Consider the following 18,218-nt stretch of genomic DNA (forward strand, 5'->3'; position numbering starts at 1 on the left):
TCTTCTTTGGTTCTAGATGAGGACTTGAACTCAGGACCTGACCGTTTGGTTCATTGGCTATCAGTCTACCAACTGGGCCACACCTCCATCACCACATTCAAATGGTCTCAGCTTCTCATACTTCTGTTCAGCAGCACAGGCATCCTTTCGAGTGCCCACTGGGTTTGTATGTAACTTTCCAATGACGGCTCCAGCTGCAGCCTCTTGAAGAGGTAGGGATCATTAGGGGCCCACTGCAAAATCTCTTCTTAGCTGAGTGGGGTGCCTCTTGACTAGGCTCTTGCTATAGAGGAAGCGAGGTGTGTGGGTGATGGTAGGAAGGCAGCTTAGACAGGGGGAAAAGAAACAACAAATTTTCCCTTTCAAATGACTCCAGGGCTTAAGCGACCATTATGTGTACCTACCTTCCAGCCACTGGGCCTCTGGACTGACCACTCTCGGCCCTCAATCCTCAGTTTGCACCGCCACAGCAGTCTGGACGTTGGCTTCAGGATACCCAACTTTTCTCTGCTCTGTGCATGCTAATTGAGCTCCCCATGTGCACATGAGTTCCAAAGGTTGCAGTGACCATGCTGTAGCCCTTCGGGTTTCAGGCTGTGACTGAAGCCACTGTTGCAGCCTCCCCTACATTTACTGCTGCCTTCTTTTTGGCTTCTCGCCCTCATCCCTGGCCTGTCAGTGCCAAAATGGTTCTCCAGGAGAACCCCTCCACCCATGTACCAAATGTACCCTGGACTTCCAGTGACTCCTGGTGGTCAATAGGACCTACATGACCACAAGAAGAGCCTGACTATAAATGTTACACACAGACATAGAGAACTAGTACGATGGCTTGACATTCAAGGCCACTGAAAATGGAGGTTTGATCCCCATAAATTTTGCTTCACTATGAATTTTATATTTTCACACTGAACAATATATAATTTCCTTGTGCTTCCTTTATTGGGTTTTGTCTTATTCTTTCCAAAGAATTATTCTAGCACGAGCTGATACCATGTCTATGGTGATGGCACCAACAGACCCAAGAAGAAAAGGAAGTGGGACATAGAGTATCCATGCTTTCAATAAGAGTCCACCACAGGTCAGAAGTGCAAGTCTTAGGACAGTGAGCACAGCTGCCACCCTCCCTCTCTGAAGCATGGCTCAAGTTTGGAGAAGGATTTCAGGACACCTGAAATATTGAATTATCTCCGAGACCAAAGAAACAACCACATCTAGTACATTGAGCTCACAAATATACCATGGAGTTACAGTGAAAATGATCACTCAGATGAAGACAGGACACTGTTTAAAATGCAGAGAATCAATGGGAATGGCACTAGAATAGGCAAGAATACTTTGTGTGCCGATGATAAGGACAAGGAAATGAATTGCAGTTGATTAGCTGGGAAATGGATAGTGACAGAGAAAAAACTTAGTAAAGGCAATGAATGTGAAGACGGAGAGGATGCCATGGAAATCTCAGATGGTGCTTCTCATGCAAGTAGTTTTTCTTTAGCAAGTGATGATAGGAAACCTGAGCTTCATAAGGCAAGACCTTGCTTTATTGCCAAGCTGGACTAAAATTGAAGATCTTCCTGCCTCAGGTTCCTGAGTTCTGGAATTACAGTTATGCCCTACCACAGTCCTGTTTGAAACATTTATCTTTTATGCTAGATTATTGCCTTTTTTCACCTGTGACCTTCATAAGTCTCACTTCGACATTTCTGGACCTTGCCATGAGCATGTGACTGTTTGGATTATGAGGAAAGGATCATTCCAACAGCTTCCCATACTGAAATACCTACCTTGGGGACCTGTCAACTCACTGTGCTCATCTGGCCTGTGTGGAGACTGTCCATTCTGCTCTGCTCCTTAAGAGGTCTGCCAGATTCTCATTTGTGTACCAGAAGAACACAGAGGTGGAGGGTTTAAGATGGCAATGAGAAAGAAGAAATTTACTTCTATGAGACTTCTGTTAATTGCCTTATTTTGGTTGGTCATGTTTACCTTGCTCACAGATTACATTCTTTTTATGGTATGATGGAGTAATACATTTATATTCTTCAGCATTTAAGTTCAGTTGTTTGTTTTCATTGAGACAAACTTCTGAGAAAGAACAAATAACCTCATGCTCATTTCCAGAAATGTATGTTTATGTTTTCATATTCCCTTGTAAGAAAATAATTCTTGGTCTGGAAAGTCAGGAACTAGAAATAGATTAAAACTTTTAACAAGACACATTTATTTGTGATGTCAGTAGGCTTTGGATTTTTAGTCTCAAAAATGTGTGTGACTATGTTTAGTCTGGCCCACTGCAGTGAGAGCACCCTTTTTCTAAGATATTAACAAGTGAATGGATTGCCTGACACACTTTTGGAGTTTTTTTTTCTTGCAGACTATTAAACATTTCCTTAAAGGAAAAAATATTTCACTATTTCTGCTCTTCATAGAGTCCATTATATTTCAGTTAATTCATCTGTGAGCATTAGCATACAACCCAGTGTATTTGCTTCTGGAATTAGTGGAGCATTGTAGCTGCCACAAATAAGGGAAAACATGCAGCCTGTGTTCTCTGAGTCTGGATTACTTCCCGTAATATAATACTTTCCCAGTGTTTCCACTTTGTTACAAATGGTATTTATCATGCTCTCCAATGGATGAGTGGGATTTCTGTGTGTGTGTGTGTGTGTGTGTGTGTGTGTGTGTGTATGCAACTTTATACATATATACCACATTGTATCAATCCATTCATCATTTAAGGGTTTTCTATTTATTGTAAAGTGAGACACATGATCTTTATCACCCTGTTTGTGGGCAGAGACATAAGCTCTTGGGGCAAAAGTCCTGAGCCTTGTTGCCCATTTTTTATGGCCTTAAGTGGCAACAGCCACTTAATTTATTCATTTTTGTAAGTTCTGGGGCCTGAACTCAGTGCTTGTGCACATTAACACTTGAGCCACAGAAACACTTCTGGCTTTTTTCTGGGTCTGTAGTTACTGAGGAATCGATCCCAGGGCTTCATGCATACTAGGCAAGCACTTTATCACTGGGCCACCTTCTCAGCCTAAGATTTTATTTTTTAAACTAACATGTAAAAGAACCAACTAAGGGAAAAAACAAATTGTTTAAATAGGGATACAGATGTACAAGATGTTTTGTCAAAAAATGAACTTTACAACTTTGCTTGGGGGGGGGGGGGTGAAGGGGAAGAGGAAGGGATGGGAAATAAAATAAACAACAAAAAAAAAAATGAAGGAAAAAAGAACCAACTACATGAACAACTGTATTACAGGAAGCAAGCTCCTTGATTTGAACCATGACATCCTTGGCCAGAAACCTGGAACATCAGGCATTTTCCATATATCTCCTGTGCGGTGAGCTTCCATCCACTGATCAACATTTCATTGGCCTGAAAGAAAGCAGAGTGATGTGATGTGAAACATGATGCAGGCAGACAGAGGGGGCCTCATTCCTCAATGTCAACATTGAGGATGGGTACTCACAAACCCCCGATCCTGTGTGTGGGGGGGGGGGTGCTAGTAGACACCAAGTATGAATTGTGTGGGGTCATGATCCAATTTGCAGATGGGCTGGGTGATTAAGAGAAAGACATAACCTCATTGATAATCCAAAAATATGAAAGGTCTGCTTTGGTTTGAGGTTGTTATTTTAACTTCCTTTATCTGCACTCTGTCCTCTAATGCCAGCTCCCATGTGTGAACTCTTCATATGCAAGACAATGAGCCATTAATAATGCCAAGTAATCTTATGGAAGTGAACCAGGCATGGAATGGCTCTCTGGGGTTTCTTTTCCTCTCTGAGTTACGAAAAGTGACTTGTTCCTGAGACACAGAGCCCATGTTCTAATGGCTGAGGCTCTTCCTGCTGGATATCATCTTAGACATCACGTTTCACCATATGGATATAACTATAAGAGACAAAGCAGCCAGGACTTTGATGTTCCCAAAATTATTGTCATGCGGGGTGAGTCTGACACATGACTTCGAATGATTGCATGAAGGAAGTGAACATTCTTTTGTTTTTACAACATGTAATAGTGTATACATCAATGCAAGCTTATTCACATTACACTGGCTTTAATTTTGTACCAGGTTTTCATTTTGGTTCCAGAGGAAAGTGTGTGGATTGCACCATTCCAGCAACAGGCTCCCAGATGCTCATGCAGGGTGAGGAGGGGAGAATGGGTTGAAATGATGACTTCCTTCTGTGTTTCCCTGGCAGTGCTGAAAACCAGACCTAGGGCTTCTGGGCTTCAGGTAAACAAGCGGTGGATAGAGTCTCCCTTCTCAAGAGATGCAATCTTCATGAAAATTGCCCAGAGGGTACTACAGTTTCCACTGCTTTTTTAATTCCACACAGTGCCCAGAGCACATGAGCAAATGCTGGAGGGCACAGGTGTGGCTGACTCACCACCCTTCAAGAGAAGCAAGCGGGATGAAAACAGTCGCAAGGAACCTGTTCCTCAGCAGAAAGCCTTGCAAGATTCCACAACATCACCCTAAGTGAGGCTGGCATTTAAGCACAGTCTTGGACAGGTCATGAGCTTCTGAAAATTGTGGAATGTCCTGCTAAGCCACAGGTTGACAAAGCAACATCTTAGGGTAAAAAGATGGTGTATAAGTAAACACTTATTGGAAATCTCACTAAACATTGTTCTTTTTATTAACTCGGTGCTTCAAGGCAGAAAAGTGAGAGTGGATAAAGGAGAGGGGCCCTAGGACCACTGAATTTGCCCATCTTAGAGCATCATTTTCTTTCTCAACATACAGTAGAGAAACCACATCCTAGTCCCTCCAGTCAAGCAGGAGGTATATTCTCAACACAGTATATGGCAACATGTTCAGGTCCAGAGAACCCAGTGATAGTGGTTCCACTCTGTTCTCCTCAGTCACTTTTCTCTTTTTTTAAGATAGGGTCTAAGTAGGCCTTTGGGCTAAGCTACATGTGTATGCGGATCATAGGCACGTACCCCATGGCTAGTCTCATTACTACTTTTTATGTTTTCTGCCCTTGTCAGTCAATAGCTCTAACATGGCTCTCTACCATTTGCCTTTATTCATGCCCTTACCTGGTTCTCTTCATCTGGTCTCACTGGAGCCATCTGTTTCTAGACATCATACTGGTATGGTGGCCCGTCTTGCTTCTTTCAAGCTAGCTCCATACACATCTGTTTGTTACTAGGGAGTCATTCCTGACTTGTGCTTTTCTCTTTTCCAAATGGCTGGATGTGCAGGACAATGAAAGGAATTCCTGAATTTTCCCAAGAGTGTGAATGACTGATTCAAGGCTGTTAACCGTTTCCCACTTAAATGCACAAGCAGTAGGCCAGGATTGGTGGCTCACACCTGTAATCTTAGCTACTAAGGAGGCTTAAATCTGGAGGATGGTGGCTCCAAGTCCAGCCTAAGCAGAAAAGTCTTGAGATTCCACCTTCAAAATAATCACAAAAAGGGCTGGAAGTATGGCTTAAGGTGATCATACAATCTGAGCAACAGCTGTCATAGTATAGGTCACTTTGTGCTTCGTGTAGCACAGGCTCTTTAGTCCCAGGTCTGTACTAATAGCCTCTCTTCAATTCCAAATTTGTGTATGTGTGTGTATGTGTACAATTTCATGCACTCATGCACTTTTTGTGTACACTGAATATTAATCAAGGTGCAGGTGCTTATACTGCAGAGACTTCAAACAAATTTGAATCTTTCTAAACACAATGAACTATCAAGAATTCTACCACTGTCAACATTCAGTACAAAGATTCCACTTCCAAAATGCCATTTGGCTAGATGGTGTTTATCCAAATTTACTTAGTCTTTGCTCTACTTTACCCTCATCCTCCCATACCATTGCACATCCACACACTCCCCAGATTATTGCTTACAATGATCATAAACTGTTCCTGAAATAAGGATTCTTTAGTGAAAGAATTAGCATTTAATTGTTAGCAAGTCAACTTCTTCAGTAATAACTCACAATGAGCTTAAAGATCTACCCTTAATTTGGTCGGGCCAGGTGCACACAGCATAGTAAAATGGACAAAACAGCATTTCAATGTCAGGTGGAGCACTATGGGACCTACCCCCATTCTATCATGTGCTTAACATGGTCCTCACATGTGAGGGCAGAATACTTTCTTGTCCTTGTGGGACTCTTGGATTTCAGGGAAGCAGGAGGCTGAGACTGAGCCCAAACCTTACACTTCTCAGTTTGCTGGCCAAGTTTCAGAAAAACTTAATAATCTGCCCAAGGAAGGTATGTCAGGTTACAAGTGAAGAAAAGACAGGAGCCTAAAACTTGGCATGGAATTTCTGAGAAGACACCTTTATACTAAGAATTATAGCTTTTAGAAATGGCTCAGGATTGGTTGTGTTCAGAGAGTGTGGGCATGCAGGCCAATGAGGGGACTGGTAACTTTTTACACTATCATCCTATAGTGACAAAAAGGAAAATAACCCCAAATGGGGCTGCACTGGACATTTAATTGATGTCAAAGTATTGGGTCTGAACAGTACTGGTTGTGAACCTGGACTGCTAGGCGTAGGGTGTAGGATGTGAATTGACTTATAAATGGAGGGATGAGTTGATGGAAAGAGTTGTCAATTGCAACAGTACATTCACATCTACCAGGGATCTCTCATAAAGGGACAGTACATTCAACTTTATGAACCCATTGACACTGGTCATTCTTGGTTGCTGGCCAATCACTTCCTGGCTTATCAGACAATACACCAAGTGGCCATGGTTTGGTGGGCACAAAGGGCTAGCATATAAAGGTCATTGAATGCCTGGCATGTTAGCAGGGAGTACCAAGTTTTAGCCACCCCGCACTGCTCATTCCCAAGGTTCTCAGCCTGTTAGCTCCTTGTGCAAAACTCACTGCTCAATGGGAAAAGGTGCTGCATTCCAGGCCTCTCCCTCCAGGTCTCAGAAGTCCTCAAAAGGCTGTTCTGAAGTTGTCGGGGCCTAATGCAGGCAAAGCTCAAGTGTTGTAAGCTCCAATTCATAGCAATGATAGGGTGCTGCAGAGCTCTGTAATGTGTTATGCCTCCAAGGGAAGGAGGCCCTGTTGGTACATGGTGCAACAGGGCTTCCTGATCCTCCCTGCCCAACAGCAGCTATTCTGGCTTGAGCAGCACAAAGGGATGGGGCATGAGGCACCCTGGGGACAAGCACCCACCAGTAGAAGGGTGGATAGGGCAGGTACATCTACAGAGAACAGTGCCAGTACTGGGGGGCTGTGTGCTTTTTTCAACTTCTCCACATTTCAGTTTTCAAAAACAACTTAGACTTTAGAGTAAGTTTCAACCTATGGAAAATTTACACAAGTGTTTCCCTGGACTACCCCAGCTCTGCCTAGATGCACATGTCATAATCAAAGCCAGAACATTTCCATTGAAGTCATATTAGTCACTAAACACAAACTCCATGCTAACCTCAACATTGCCTCCCTCTGCCTTTCTCTCACTCAGGAGTCTGTCTGATCCTGCAGATCCCTGCTCTCTTTCCCTTTGAGGAACAAAAGTGCCCACCAAACTTCCATGCTTAGACATCGTGAGGGGTTCCACTCAGCATTTGCTGTCTTGGTAGGCATAGATTGAGGAATGTGGAAGGACTCTTCCTCCTTGCCAGGAGTCCACAGAGCAACAGATGCTACAGCCATCTCTGTGAATAACACTGAGACACCGAGGTCCCCAACCTTATACTTGTTCATGGTACACCTGTTAGAAGTCAGTGTCTTGGACTTGGTAGGTAGGTGAGCTACACTACTATTTTGTGCTGGTCATTTTTCAGTTGTGGTCTTGCTTCCTATCCAGGTACATTATAGGGCCTGGACTCACCTATTTTAGGCTTCCTATTGTAGTGAAGTTGATATGCATCCCTAGCTTAAGAGGAGATGTCACCCACCTTTTGGCCTGGACTGGTCCTGAATAATGATAGTCCACATCTCAGCATCCTAAATAGTTAGGATTGCACAGGCCACTCCCAGCTCCAATGTTCCTTCCTTCTCAACCCTACCCACTCAGGAGTGACTGACAGCTCTCTCTCCTCAGTTACTCTTACCCTCTGAAATTTCAGAGAGGAGACACACATTTTCTTCTTCATTGTACTCTCATTGCTCCCAAGACTGCCTGAAATTGTACTGTCTATCTCCTCTCATTGTAGGCTCCCTAAGGAAGTGATACCCCCAGGTCCTGGATGTTTCTGCATGAGGAGGTAGGTCCCAGTGACACAGAGGTAAACGTTATTATGAACCCCAAAGGGAGGTACTGCTACTCCAGCTGTGGGCTCTCAGTTCCTTCTGCAACTCCCTCAGCTACAGTCATTCTCCATGATATAGTGGTCTTGCAGCACTCCCCACATTGATGGGTATGAAGACAGCATCATGATAATTGGCCAGGTCAAACTATGGGCACTCAGTGATGGAGCTAAAGGAGTTTCACTTGTTCCCCTATCCAATCTGACATCCAGTCCCTCCCTTCAACAGAGTGCAATCTCTGTGGATGCCCTTCTCTACCAATTCTCTCAGTCTCTCTCTAGAACTAAGGAACAGGTGTATGTAATTGAGAAAATGCAAATACAATCTCTCATCATGATTGGGCTAATTTCAATAGGGAAAAAATGAACCACAAATTTATACTGAACCCATCTCCTCACTTCTTTTATTTATGCAAGTTTGATCCCTAATTGCTTTTGTGTGTTTGTTGGCGGAGGTGTATTGGTACAGTTGCAGGGGGTGGCGTTGTGAATACTAGGACTTGAACTCAGGTCCCTTGGCTGTTAACCTGGATTATTTGTTCAAGGCTGGCACTCTTACCATTCCAGTCACTGTTCCACTTGTGGCTTTTTCCATTCTAACTAAAATAAGAATCTCTTGGTTTTCTCTGCCTACACTGGCTTCAAACTGCATTTCTGGTATCAGCCTCCCAAAAGGCTAGAATTACAGGTGTGTGTGAGCAACTGGTGCATGGCCTCCCACTGCCACTTTAAAAGGGCAGCTTTTAGCTTGTGAAGTTAGAGAACAATTCTTGATTGAAAACTGGATATCAGTGTGATTTATGCAGATCTGGAGGCTCCTCATGGGAGGAATGGCCTTCCCCTGGGAAGGATCACAGCAGTACATCAACCAAGTACATTGATGAAATGTTCCCAAAGAACACACCGGATACTCTGAGTAGAACAACATCCAAACCATAGGTCCTTAAGACATTGTCTAAAATAATTTTTCAACGAAGGTACTCACAGACACGCCTCCCATAATCTTGGGAAAAATAACATTACAGCAGCCATCTGGATCCTGTCCGGGGGTATAGGGTGATTGGAACCAAGCCTTTTCAATAGCCCAAACCACATCACAAAGAGGCAATATGGATGCTCCTACTCCAATGGCTGGGCCCTTTACTGCTACAATATTAGGCTTCTTAAACTGAATTAAAGTATTCACCAAGTTTCTAAAGTTAAAAAAGTAAATGGGGAACAAGTAAAAACATTGCATGTGTGAGCAGATGACAAAAATCTATTCTAGATTGCAAGTTGCCAAACAGAAAATTTGCAAATCATAAAAACTAAGATTTTTTAAAAAGCCTCCTCCAAGAAAATGTAGTCTGTCGATCTACTTGCTGCAGGTTTCAAAGGCTTACCTACAGCCTGGATATCATGCAAGGGTGACTGCTGCCACCAGTTGTAGGTGACATAGCCAGAACTGCTTTGGTATTTACAGTGCCTCTAGGACAGTCTGATCATTATATGTAGCATTTTCAACTTTCTCTCTTTGAAGACCCAAGCATCATAGTGACTTGAGGGATTTCTTGTGTCCAAGAAAGGGAAAATTTAGAGTGAACTTAGCACCAAGATTGTCTGGTACTGACTGAACGGTTATTGACTAACGGATAAAACCTGCCCCTGCTAGGAGACTTTACACATTGAATCTGGAAACAACAGGTATTTTCTAAGGTCTTATAAACTGGACTAAATTAACTTAGTGATATGGAGCCAGACTAATTTAAGACATGAGGTTGGAAAGTAAGATCAGCAAGCATCCTGATGCCGGTATCCCATTATGTGCTGGTGGATGCTACTGCCACAGGAGATTGGAGAGCAAAGCAGCCATGGGGGGAGGTGGTCTAAGCAGGGGACAAAAACTTGCCATAAGGCACAGCCAATGCTTTGCTGGACTTTATTTTTACAGGCTTTGTAGTTCCAGGGAGGTTGATGGTATACTATATAGGGAATAAGCTTCTTCCTCAGCCTCCTCCCATAAAGCTGATTCTGTTTTCAAAGGTGGTTTCTTGTTCTGATTTCACGCAGTAGGCCAAAGCATAAATTTATTCCTACCTACATACAAAGTTATTCTTTTTATGTAGTTTGAGTCTGACCACTGAAGAACAACTACAACTTTTCATACACAGAGTTCTAAGCCAGGGCTTGACTGACAACAGTCATTGAGACACTTCCTACTAGTTCTCTGTCCTCTGAATACTATCAAGAGGGAATATAGTGCTGCATCTCCCCTTACCCCCCAACCCCCTACAAGTCCTGAGGGTTGAACTCAGGGTTTTCTGTTTAGTTGACTGGCACTTGGCTATTTGAATCACACTTTCAGTCCTGTTTGTACTAATCACTTGGAGGCTCAATTTTAACAGACTTTTCTAATTGAGCTGGTCAAGATTGTATGGATGGATTTCCCACTTTTGAGTAGCTAGGATTACAGATGTAAGACATCTGCCTCCTGCTAGATTATATTGTAATGAGGGAGGTTGGGAGGTTTGTACATAACACAAGAAAACAGGGCTTGCAGATGCAGATTCCAGCAACTGGTGTGAGGTGTAGTCCATTAGGTGAGGCTGACCTCATCGCAGCCTTGTCATTTGCCCCTAAGGTTAGTAATGTTTTTTGTGTTATGCGAGAATTGATTCCTTTAATTGAGCAAGCTACACTAATTTCTCATGATTCTAAATGAGATATCCCAAGGCATTGTTAGAAAGCTCACACTGGGGTTTAATGATAAAACTGTTGTACATAAACACATAAGAATCCAAAACTGTCCACTATTCCATGCTTATCCCATGATATATTTGTACCAATATAAAAAAAAATTCTGGTCTCAAAAATCTATGAAGAAAATCAATACCAGGTTTCAATGGGATTGATATGTTTTACAGCTGCAATTTATATTTTGCCTGGATTAATAATAATGCCAAATGAAATTATGTCTGTGTCTCAGAGATCCATGCTAAATTCACCAGCAGCTCTGCTCAGAGGAACGGTGCCATGATGGTGTGTGAATTCATTTGTAAACATGAGTTGAACAGGAACTCAGTTTGTTAAAACACAGCCACCCATCAAAGCTTTGTAGAAATGACCTGTCAGGAGAGACCTCCCTAGGCCACAAAGCTGGAGAAACATGAACTACAAAATTCCAGCTGCAGTGTGTCTTGTGGTAGGAGATTATGATGGACCTAAAGAGGAAAATGTGTACAACTTTGTTAAGTATATATAGGATTTTGTTTGCTATCCATGGTTCTTGAACATAGGGCCTGGGCACTGTCTCTGAGCCTCTTTGTGCTCAAGGCTAGTGTTCTACCAATTGAGTTCCAACAATACTTCCAGCTTTTTCTGAGTAGTTTATTGGAGATAAGAGTCTCATGAACTTTTTTGTCTGGGCTGACTTCAAACTGCAGTCCTCAGATTTCAGACCCCTGAGTAGCTAGGATTACAGGCATGCATTAGCTGGCTCCTGGTTTTTATATATAACTTTTAAAACTTACAATTAAAGCTCATACTCATTAAAAGATGTAGAATGCAGCATACTCAATTAGTATTTGTTCCCACTGGATTATCTGTGAACTGAGTTAAAGATTTGCCACAGTTAGTTTTTGAAGACAGAATTCCTTCTGAGAAGACACTTGAAAAGGTCAGATATTAAGTCAGACCATCACAGAAGGGAGTAGGAATTGTCTAGGAAATCCAGGCAACAAGATCTGAATTAGGTAGTAGTGTGCTGCCTTCCTCAGCATACTCAGCTTTATTATCTGAAAGAGGAAGGATTGAGTGGGAAGAGGTCAAGTTCTAGGGGCAGTTTATGGGTTTGTTTTGCTCTCTCTCCAAATTCTCTAATATAGGAATGCTGAGTAATAGCCTCTTCCTTTGAAAACTTCCCACACTATCTCACTGTATCAGGAGAGGATACCTCACTTCTGTGCAGAGGAGCTTGCTTTTGGGTCCTTCAGACTCATGCAGACACCAAAAGCCCAATGCTATAATTGGAACCCAAGCTACTCAGTTTTATCAATGATGTAAGGGCTGTTTCATGACAATGAATCTGCAAACTGGCCATCATCAATTCCAATAGTGGAAATAGCAGCCCCAGACAGTGGACAATGTAAGATATTAGTTTATCTCCATTCTCACTTCCCTTCCCTTCCATTCTGGATATTTGCAACAATGAGGATCTTAGTGTCAAAAAGTTTAAGGAATTTGAAACATGACACCACAGAAAGAAGCAAAAAAAATATACATAGAAAGATGGTTTTGTGTAATGTCGCTCTTAGGCATATAAGTTAATTTAAATAAACTGAGTAAGAAAGAAAAAGGTTTTAAGTGAAACTGCTTTAAATAATTATTTTTTCTGATTCTCCCATATTCCATTAAGAAAAATTCTCATGACAAAAATAGATTCACTCAAAGCAGCAGCAATGCAGGTTTTGCAGAAGCACAATGTTTTTGTTTCCTATAATATCAGCTGAGCCTTCTGTGGGAGCCAGGAGAAGAACATGGCAGTGGGAGGCTAGTAGAAGAAGTAGGAGTGAGGATCTGATGAAAACATGCATCTAAAATCACCTAAAAGTGCAAGAGATGCGGTTTCTGCTTAAATGTGTGTATCTTTTCTCTTTTTCTAATCCCAGTACTACAAAACTTCAGCCTCTCTCAAGGTCAGAGACTGGACAGTGGATGAGGGGACAGGCTGGAGAATAGCAGGATTGGTGAGAGAAGCTCCAAGATGCACAGGAGAGGACACAGGTGGTCTCACAGAAAATGTACAAAGTCACCAGAGAAGACAATGGTGTGTGCGTGTGTGTGTGTGTGTGTGTGTGTGTGTGTGTGCGATCGAGTGAGTGCGTGTAAAAAGTGAGGCTTAAAATCATGCAACATATCCTGAATTATGGTTCAACAATGAGCAGTGTCCACACATTTATATGAGGTTCTGATTGTCTAGAGCAGAATTATGCCCACTGATTAAGGCTTATAATTTCAGGTCAAGTAAGAAGGCACTGCCTTCTAGTACTATACCACAAAACTCCAATTAGAGAACCCAGAATAACAATGGGATTACAACATTTCAAACCAAATACTTGTGGCTAGGTCATTCAAGCCTGCAATCCCAGCTCTGAGGGAGGTGTATGTGAGGGAAGAGCATTGCGCAAAAATTACTTAAAATACTTAAAGCAAGAAGGGGGCTGGAGGTGTGGTAGAGTGCATGCCTAGTATGTATGAGGCTTTGAGTTCAATCAAACCATAAACTACCAAAAAAACCCCAACAAATGTAAGATGGGCTCATTAGCTGGATTCAGATACCTATGCAAATAAGCCAAAAATGTATGGCTTCTTTCTTCTGTATAGGAAATATTTAGAGTGGGGCTGGGAAGGTGGCTCATTGGTAGAGCGCTTGCCTTACATGCATGAGGCCCTGGGTTTGATTCCTCAGCATCACATAAGCAAAAAGAAAAAAGCCGGAAGGGGCGCTGTGGCTCAAGTGGTAGAGTGTTAGCTTTGAGCAGAAGAGCTGAGGGACAGTGCCCAGGCCCAGAGTTCAGGCCCCACAACCGGACCCTGACTCAAAAAGAAATAGTTAGAATTCGGTGAAGATATGAGAAGTGTACAACACAAGTACCATGCAGCTGTACATTATATATATAGCACTCTTAATCAACATGCCTGAGCACTTGCTGTGTTTCACTTAGCCTTAAAATCAGTTATTGGCCTCTGATAAGCAGTCTTTTAAGTCAGACTCATAGAAAGAGCAGATGACTTAATTGAGTAACTGAGTTAAATGACAGGCATCTGGAAACAACCTGCTCAAGCTGTGCACAAAGGAAAAGAACCAACACTAGAACTTAAAATTTGTTCATGCCCAGTCCAAATTGAGATGTATGCAATTGTGGAGCTTTCCTGGCCATTGCAAGCTGCCTTTTCAGATACTAGTCAATGTGCATGCATAGAAAGCCCCCTTACTGTGTGCTCTGCCACAACACTAAGACCATCAGTGTTGTAGGATGACAGGGAAACTCCTCACAGGACAGAACATGGCCATTGTTATCTTGCACAAATAAGAAACCTGTCAAGCTGGGCACCAATGGCCCCTGACTGTCAACCTAGCTACTCAGGAGGCAGAGATCTGAGTATGGCAGTAAAAACCAGCCTGGACAGGAAAGCCCTTGAGACACTTATCTTCAATAAACCACCAGGAAACTGATAGTGGCACTATGGCTCAAGTGATAGAGAGCTGGCCTTGAGCTGAAGAGCTGAGAGATAGTTCCTAGGCCTAGAGTTCAAGACCCATGGCGAGAAAAAGAACAAAAAAAGAAAGAAAGAAAGAAAGGAACAAAGAGATAAAGAAAGAGAAAGAGAAAGAGAGGGAGGGAGAAAGAAACAAAGAAAGAAAAGAAACAAAAAACAAAGAAAGAAAGAGAAAATTGAAAAACAGAAAGAAACCTGTCAAGATGAGAGCTATGGCAAAGTTCTAGCCTCTGCAGATGAAGACATCCTGACCTGGGAGATGGCCCAACGACAGAGGAACTGTTACTTTCTCCTAGTAAGAGCCAAAGCTCCCACTGGGCACATACAACTAGCATGGAGCCGATGCCCATCACATGTGTACTGCCCCATGTCAGTGTGGCCACAGTGATTAGCAGCCAAGCTGCCAAGTCCCCTCCACTTCCCACCTCCTGGGCACATTGTGGGCCAGCTCAGAAGGAGGTTTCAGAAGAACATATAGAGCCACGCAGCAAAGCAGTGGTGCAGAAGCACAAAGCACATGTCTCTGACCTCTGAGTTTACAGAGTTATTCTCAGATGATTTTGTGGATAACAAGATGTGCGTGAAGCTGTCTTGCTTCCTGAAAATATCTCTGTATCCATAGGCACTCTTTGTCTGCCTCACACTGAAAGGCAACCACTTGTCCAAAGGCTGGTCTCCTCTGTCGCCAATATATTTCCTTTTCCCAGCCATCTCTCCTTAACAGACATCTGTATGTTGGCTGATAGCACATCCATGAATGGAGATGTACCTGCCAAGGGTTTGAAATCACATTGGTCCGTGATTTCCTATCACCAGTTCTCTTCCACTGTCACCTCAGAATTAGACCAGAAGCTGGTCACAGTTCCAGGATTTATCAACACAACGAGGTCAATATCAGAACCTTGTCAAAGTCTACTTCAAAATACCTTTCAGTTTCAATCTATGTCTGACAGAAAATCCACCCCATACTTTTTTGGTCTAGGATATGTACAGCTATAAACTGGGTGACTTTTAGAGAATGAAATTAGAGAGAATGGGTCCCCTGGACAGGATCTGCTATAGGTATGACAAGTTGGAAGAAAAAAGAAAACAGCATAAGGAAATATGATTAACAAGGCCAAAGTGGTCAAAATAAATCACTCCAATGCAAGAAGGTTCTTCTGACAAACCTGTTCTTGTTGAGCCATGGCCTGGTATGATGGTGCCACTTTAGACTCTGGTCCCATTAGGGCAACATACATGTCACAGCTTCTTCCTTTGATGGCCTAGGCTCTCTACCAGAGGTTCATCCCCCATTCCTACCTCTGCTTTCTAAAAGGGTACACATATCAAGGGACTCTCTTATTTCCACCTACAAACATTCCACCAGTGTTCCCTCATGACACAACTCCTCAATGCCAATCTGGGTGTTTTGCCTTGACTCCTAATATATCATCTGCGGAGCCTAACATTTGTTACCTTTCCTCCTTTTGGTACTGGGTACTGAACTGAGAGCTTTGTGCATGCCAGATATGTACTCTACCACTGAGCTGCATCTTTACCCAGAGCTTTGCTTATACTAGTCAAGGACTCAATTATTTGATACAATTACCAAGGCACATGAGAATAAGGGAGATGCTGCACTTAGCATTTGGACAAAATAATCACCCTGTCTATAGGAGTCACTTCAACATTAGCTTGTGTGGCAATGTGTGCAGACCTCTGGCTAGGAGAAAACAAAAGCCATGTCTGAAAAATACATGATAATCTACTGGTAAAATTATCAACAGGAGTTTTCTGAGGGATGAGGCATGAGTCATTAATTATGAACCAAGAACTACTTCTTCAAAAGTGTAAAGAAATAAGCCAAAGCCACCAGAAAATACTCAAAAATGGGTACTTAAGAGAAAACAAAACTGTTCTTAGTCAAACACTGGTAAATAGGCTGGGTGGGGCCTCCACCACAGCTTGGCCTCAATCCTTAACCCACTGAAGAATGAGAGTGCCTTGGCCAGGCCTGCCTTCAGTTTGGACCCAGCAGCCTTAAAGGATTTGGAGTCATCCAACCTGGTCAGTTCCAGGACTAGAGATGCAGGGATGTCAATTTCCTGGCCCACACCTACTCCCTAGGACTCACACACTGGAAGCTATTTGCACTTTGATCTGCCCTGGGGCTTCCAGTCACAGATCAGTCTCTCTGGCAGTTTACTTTCTGATGAGTAAGACCAACTTGGCTTAAAGATCTCTACCCCACTCCTCCCCACCCTACCCCAACCTCAGGCCTGGTATAGGAAAGCTTAGGGAACTTACCATCTCCCAACTTTACTAGAAACAAGGAACTTGCACCTCACCCAGTAGTATCTTTCCTTAGAGCTTCCTAAAAGTTGCTGGATTCCCATAGGTCCTGTTTCTGAAGAAAAAGGGGCTCTTACAAGTTATTGGTGGCCATGGAGGAATGCCTGACACAGACAACCTACCTTGAGCCTCACTGCAAGAAGAGTGAAAGATTCTGGCAAAAAGAACCAGTGAATGATTTTGGCCTCTGGTGAAAACAGAAGTGTTCACCCTCTTCCTGGCCATTGTGTAGGTTCTAAGCAATTGAGATTTGTCTCACTCATGTAAAGTAAACATACCCAACAGGCTGGATCTTTTTCCCTTACAACCCTCTGTGGGCCTCACACAGCTTCGAATGCTGGAAAATGAGTATGAGAATGGGTCATTGGGCCATGTCTCCCTTCCACTCCTTGACTTGTAAGTACTGAATCAAGCAGATCTTGATACGCTATGGGACTGGTCAGATACTCACTCCCTCAAACAGCTAGACTCACTTCTGTCCTTAGAGCTGCCAGATGACTTGAGAAACTACCCTGGCAATGAGGATCTTGCACTCATCTTGTGAGTGCTGCTTCGCTGCCAACTGAACCGTAAGCACAGGGATTGGGGTTCCTGCTACTGTTTCTGGGGAATGTGAATGAAATCCCTCTGATGGGGCATGAGACCAGAACCTGTGGTTGTCTGAAGGAGAAGTAGATCCTTAATGGCCAGTATTCATACCTGCATTTTGTGGTCCCATTCCCAAAGAGGAATGCATACTAGGGGGCAGGTAAAGCAAGTCCTGTGTCAGAATAAAGGAGGAAGAGGCCCTGCTGCCTCAGTGCCCAGACAAGTCTTGAACATCAATCCCTTCAGTATTCCAAACATCACTTTGGTACTAGGAAAATTTTAACATCTGAATCTGGTTTACTTTCTCTTCAACCTGCTTTTATGCTACTGGCATGCTGTTGAGAGACTGCTAACTTTAAAACTGGGCCAGGGAAAATAAACAACATTGGCACTTGTCATCCTCCTGTTCAAAATAATAGGAACACCATGAATTTGAAACTCCTCTTGAGCACCAGTCCTATATTGCTAAGATTAAATCCTGCTGGCCAACTTTATATTTCAAATATATTGAAAGAATAAAAGGGATTCTAAAGAATAAGGACTCAAGAGTACAAAATGTATACTTCTTTATTTATATAAATAGGGCTTTAAAATAATACTATTTAAAAGAAATCTGCATTTTTACATTCACCATCAGTTAGTTCCTGACCGGAAAGGCTGTGCATGATGATACACAGCAGGGACCTCAATGCATGACAACAGGATCTCAGGAAAGCACCATTCATTTGAGAAGTAGTAGGCAGGTTCTGACAGTCCTGTTGCACTGCTACCAATGGGAAGTC

The 18,218-nt window shown here is 42.8% G+C and overlaps 1 pseudogene; it reads right to left on the reverse strand.

The window, feature by feature from the left end:
- Window positions 1-60: 60 nt before the first annotated feature.
- LOC122098747 lies at window positions 61-14,864 on the reverse strand (annotated as a pseudogene).
- Window positions 14,865-18,218: the final 3,354 nt, after the last annotated feature.

This window comes from Dipodomys spectabilis, unplaced genomic scaffold (genome assembly GCF_019054845.1).
Source record: "Dipodomys spectabilis isolate Male_0828 unplaced genomic scaffold, ASM1905484v1 ptg000491l, whole genome shotgun sequence".
NCBI lineage: Eukaryota > Metazoa > Chordata > Mammalia > Rodentia > Heteromyidae > Dipodomys > Dipodomys spectabilis.